At 47.7% G+C, this 5,704-nt stretch overlaps 1 long non-coding RNA gene across 1 annotated transcript; it reads right to left on the reverse strand.

Moving 5' to 3' along the window:
* Positions 1 to 426: 426 nt before the first annotated feature.
* On the reverse strand, positions 427 to 2,672 carry LOC106149536. Its single transcript, XR_001235789.1, has 2 exons — positions 2,605 to 2,672; positions 427 to 925 (listed from the first exon to the last, which is right to left on the reverse strand). It is a non-coding gene; the product is annotated as an uncharacterized LOC106149536 (long non-coding RNA).
* Between the last annotated feature and the right edge of the window lie 3,032 nt (positions 2,673 to 5,704).

The following is a 5,704-nucleotide window of genomic DNA, read 5'->3' on the forward strand; positions in this document are numbered from 1 at the left end:
CAGGAAAGCGCGATTGCGCCCCCCTCCCCCGCGACATCCGCGCGGATCGTGGGAGGATTGGAATGTCCCTGACGCCCTCCGGGGAGCCTGGAGCTGGGCTAGAACCCGAGCAGGTGGCTGGGAGTCGAGTCGAGGGTGCGCCAGTGACCCGGAAAAAGCCACCCACCCTCACCGACTGGATCTGGGCGAGGGGTGGAGACCCTTGCCTAAGGGAAAAGGTCAGCCCTGGCAAGACAGCTGCGGAAAGTGGGAGGCGGCCTTGCCTTGTGGAGCAGCTCGATCCCTTCTCTCCTCCAGCCCCTGGCCACTTGGGAGTAGGGTGGGCTGAAAAAGGGTGGCTGAAGGTAAGTCGCTTTCCTGGATGCCCTTCGCCCACCATTGATCCAAACAGCAGTGTATTAAATAAACCAAATGAGGCAATATATGTGAAGCACACGGCCAGCTGTGTAACTGTTTAATAGAGTATTAACGACAAGTATTGTGCTCCAACATTTGGTAAGGATGAGAAAAAGTCAAAATTAAAAACTCGAGTTTAAGGAGACGAGTTTAAGGAACGACAAGGCCACTCCACAATTCTGCCTTGGGGAAGGTAGGAGAATTTTGAGACCACTCTTGAATGGCTGCATCCTACTCCAGAGCAAGCTACTTGATAAGCTGATTCCAGACTCCGGCTGAGAGAGGTCAGGACAGACCAAGACAGCTCGGGGCGCCCCTTCACAGATGAAGCTTCAACAATCGCGTTCAGAGCTTGGTTCCTTTCAAAAGCCTCTGGAATCCGGTGTTTCCCATGCAGTTCTCTGCCCACAGGCTTGGCAAAGGGAGGGCAAAGCCACTACACGTCACTTCACGGGAAGCACAGGCTTTGCAAGCTGTCCTCGGAAGCATCGCAGTGGCAATGACAGCAGTGAGGAAACCAGCTACGGAACTAGGAAGTGAATGGGACCAAGGTTACTAATTCAGAAGCTGGAGGGCTGATGTGATGATTAAAGGATGGAATCAGCCCTGCTCCCGAAAGCCACCCCACCCCCGCCCCACAAAAAAGGTCCTTCCCTCAAAGGGCAGGTGAGAATGGAGTGGGAGGGCGGGAGGAACAGATGTCTCAAGTGGAAATTACCCTGATCACAGGCTAACTCAAAACCTCCAAGTTCCCGAGCAGCCTATAAGACAATGGTAATTCAAACCGTAGGCCCACCTACCTAGGAGAGTGAGGTGAGCCCAGGAGTTCCAGACCAGCATGCACAACACAGGGAGACCCTGTTCAAGGTAAATTCTTACACATGCATCGTATATATAAAATAGTAGATGGTCCCATAATATTTGCTGTCCTTCCAGCCCTCCCAAAAAGAATAGTTTCAGGTTAAATCACATTTACAGGGTTTTTTTTAATATATATATATATATCATGTTGCTCATATGGTTAAGTAAGTGTGTAATTTCTAAAGCAAGCCTGAGTCACCTTGGGTAAGATATTTAAACTCTCTATTTCTGGGTTTCCTCCTTTGTAAATTAGGGACAATAATAGGACCTACCACCGGGCATGGTGGCGCACGCCTATAATCCCAGCTCTCGGGAGGCTGAGGCAGGAGGATCAAAGAGAGTTCAAGACCAGCCTGGGCTACAAAGTGAGCTCAAGGCCAGCCTGAACTGCATAGTAAGACCCTGTCTCAGACAAAAAAAAAAAAAAAAAATAACAGTACCTACCTCACAAGATTTTTTAAGTTGAAACACTACAAATTTTACCTGTTGCCCCAGGACTTAAAATGTAAACTTTGAAGGGCCTGGTGCTGTTAAGAGTTCTACCCTCTACAATGAGCAAGGAATTTAGCCTCACTAAGTCACAGCTGACTCATTTACACACTTGCTGCGCCTCGGTGGGCCAGCCTCCTTTTATTCCACCCTTACTGAGTCCTTTCCTGTAAACCTCCCATGGGCCAGTGACTTACTTTAACCAGAGGCAGCAGTAAAGCTGTGTGTTCCTCTCCCCGCACCTCTCCCCTGTGCCCTACAGCAAAGAAGTTTGCAGTTTTCTACTTCGGGAAGATCTGAGCTGCTAGGTAAGAAAGCTACCTCGCTGGAGAAAGCACATAGACAAAGAGGCCATAAAATAAGCCGAGGGAGCTAAAAGTCCAGCTACCCAGCATCTGAGCCAAGCCTCAGCACCTCTGCCTGCTCACTAGGTGACTTCAAACACACAGTGACCCCTGGAAAGAGTGGGTGAGAACCAGGGTGAGCCCAGCTCAGGATGCAGAATTGTTTTTTGTCATTGTTTATTTTTGCTGTACTGGGGAATGAACCCAGGGTCTCGCTCATCTAGGCAAGCACTTTACCATTGAGCTATTACACACACACACACACACACACACACACACACACACCCTTTTTCCCCCTTATCTCTGCTGAAACTCCGAGGTTTGGATAGGATAATCAGTTTGGAGTAAGATACTGCTGATATGTAGATCTTTGTCTCCATTTGCAAACCCTTCCCACCAGAAGTCTGTTCCAGACCCTCCCTCCACAACCTTCCTACTGAGTCACCCCCCTCCTCTGCTCCACAGCCCTCCGTGGGGAGTGGGTGGGTTCTTCTAGCGCCCCTCAGACACATACCTCCTTTCACACTCCACAACAGGACCTTATCTCAGAATTCTCCCCATGGCCTCCCAACTGGTTTTCCTGCCTCCTCCAATCTTTTGTCTCTGGTCTATTTACATATCAGTCTCCAGCAAAAAAAAAAAAAAAAAAAAGCAAACATTGAACTTAGGGCCTTTCCACTGAGCTACATCCTCAGCCTGCCTTCCTTTCTTTCTTCCTCTCTTTATTTCTGAGATAAATTTTTGCTAAGGTTTCTCATGCTGGCCTCAAATTTACAATCCTCATGCCTCAGCCTCCTAAGCAGCTAGGATTACAGCTGTGCAGCACCACCTCCAGCCTGACCTTGCTTCTTACATGACCAATGCAATAAACTTTACCAACTCCAGCCAGCCTCTGACCCATGCATATTTGGCCTGTTCACTTACTACCTAGCTCTTTGTTTTGGGGGGTTTCTTTCTTTGTTTGTTTTATGGTCTTTTTGAGACAGGGTCTCGCGATGCAGTTCAGGCTGGCCTCTGTAGCCCAGGCTGGTCTTGAACTCGCAGCGATCCTCCAGCCTCAGCCTCCCAAGTGCTGGGATTACAAGCGTGCACCACCACACCCGGCACAGCCCGTCTTTGAACACTACTCAAAACGCCCTTCCAAACTGCATTGTCCAGCTTCCGCTACTCTCTCTCTCCTTTCCCCTAAATTCTCATTGTTCTTGTCTCTTTCACTTCTCTAACATATACTCAGCTGGGTGCAAGACTGTCATCCCAGCACTCAGAGGAGGCTGAGGCAGGAGGATCACTGCAAGTTCGAGGCCAGCCTGGGCTACCTAGAGAGTTCAAGGCCGGCCTGGACTATATAGCAAGACCCTATCTCAAAAAAATATATATATATAGGGGCTGAGGATTTAGCTCAGTGGCACAGCTCCTGTGTGGCAAGCCCAAGATCGTGAGTTCAATTCCCCGTACCGGAAAAACAAACAAATATATATATAAACATCACACTACTTTATATTGTGTTTTGACACTGACCTTATGATCTCTTGACTCGCTAATTGGATTATAACTGGCTGCAGGGGTAGAAGTATTACACATTACTTTATGGAATTCCTCCTAAGAAGGCCAAGGTTCCTTGTGCAGAGCATAATGACCCTCGCACAATCTTGCCCAGTCCTCTCTCAGCAACCATTCGCGTGTTCTTAACAGTTTATAAGGTGTTCTCCTGCCTTTCCATACGTCGCTGCCCGCCTACGCAGCTCTGGAGCAGCGCACAGCCTCTTGGAGAGCGGGTCTAAGAGGGCTTCACTGTGGCACTGTGTTTCTCGTGCTAAGAAGGTGCTCTGCAGTCGCCCATTTTTGCCTCAGGACAGCCTCCCCCATTTTTTCAGCTCTGCCCCTGCCCCGTTGGGTTGCTAACCTGATCTGAGTGACTGATCCCAGCCAAGGGAAATGCTTAGGAACTTGGAGTGGATGGTTAGTAGAGGACTGTGGCCCAGAAGCCCTCGGGGCAGGACCTGCCTGGACTTGCTGAACCAGAATGGAGACGGTTCCCAGAGCCAAGCTTGGGTCATCCTTAGCAACTGGAAGCGGAGCAAAACAAAGATCTTGACCAGATGGTATTTGAATAATAAAAGATCCAGAAAACTGTTCAATAAGGTTAACTTTTACTTCAGTGTCAGGGTAAAAATTGGCTAGTTCCTTGATATCGGAAACAGGACACTTGGTACTTATAACTTATCGTCTCCCAAGCCGGCTAGCATCATGTCCTGAGCGTGGTAAGGATACAGATACTTCGACCCAACCCGCTTGGCGCTGCCACCCATTTTTGCATTAGCTCCCCCGGTGCAGGTCTCACTGTGGAGCTTCTCTTTGTCGCTCTCACTAGCTGCATTGATGCACGGTGATGAGGAAGACAGAAGGGAGTGCTTTCTGCCTCGGAGTATCCGTTGCTTTCCATGTACACTTGGCCCAAAAGAAACACGGATTCCTGCAGTTTAGTCCTGATTTAACTTTGTACATTTTTCTGTCTCTGGAGACAGGGTTTCACTGTGCAGTTCAAGCTGGCCTTGAACTCACTTTATAGCCTCAAACTCACAGCAGTCCTCCTGCCTCAGCCTCCTGCATGCAGGGTAAACAGGCATGTGCCACTATGCCCCACCTAGCTTTGTACTTTGTGTGAATTATTTTTCTTTCATTGTTTCTACTATTCATCTTTGGGGAGGGAGGGAGTGAAAACCTGTGTGTGTGTGTGTGTGTGTGTGTGTGTGTGTGTGTTACTGGGGATTGAACTCAGGGCCTTTGCACAGAGCTATACCTCCAGGACATTTAAAAATTTTTTTGTTTTGTTTTGAAACAGGACTTGTAAAGTTGGTAAATTGTCCAGGCTGGTCTAGAACTTGTGACCTACCTGACTCAGGCTCCCAGAGTCCTAAGATTACCGACCAGGTGAGACAGATGGGTCACAAGTTTGAGCGAGCCCACCTGGGGCAATTTATCAACTTACAGGACCTGCCTCAAAATAAAAAATAAAAAGGGCTGGGAATGTAGCTTAGCACAAAAGCCCTGGGTTCAATCCCTTGTACCACAGGCACAAAAAATTTTTTTTGTCTTTTTGAGACAGGGTCTCCCTATGCAGTTTGGGCTGGACTTGAGCTCACTTTGTACCCCAGGTTAGTCTCAAACTCACGAGGATCCTCCTGCCTCAGCCTCAATACCACAAAAATTAAGTGAAATTTAAACTTTGTTCGAAAACATTGGGTAAATGAGTAAAAAGATGCCAAAATAATACTCAAAAGTAAAACTATATATGTATATATCTACATAGATGTATCACATGACAAACTTTTTTTGTATTTTTTGTTTTTTCTTTTTTTCCAGTACTGGAAATCGAACTCACGACCTTCCACTTGCCAGGCAGGCGCTGTGCCGCTGAGCTAAATCCCCAGCCCTATTTGTATCATTTTTGATGTAGTGGAGAACTAATTAGCAATGTTTGGAGGAAAATTTCAAGATGTTCTATATTATCCATCTGTTCCGCAAATATATGCTTTTTTTTTTTTTACCATGTTGCTCGGGCTTGCCTCAAACAGCTGTTCTCAAATGATTTTCCTGCCTCAGCCTTCCCAGGA

Source organism: Chinchilla lanigera, unplaced genomic scaffold, assembly GCF_000276665.1.
Source record: "Chinchilla lanigera isolate Chin_1 unplaced genomic scaffold, ChiLan1.0 scaffold00047, whole genome shotgun sequence".
Classification (NCBI taxonomy): Eukaryota; Metazoa; Chordata; class Mammalia; order Rodentia; family Chinchillidae; genus Chinchilla; species Chinchilla lanigera.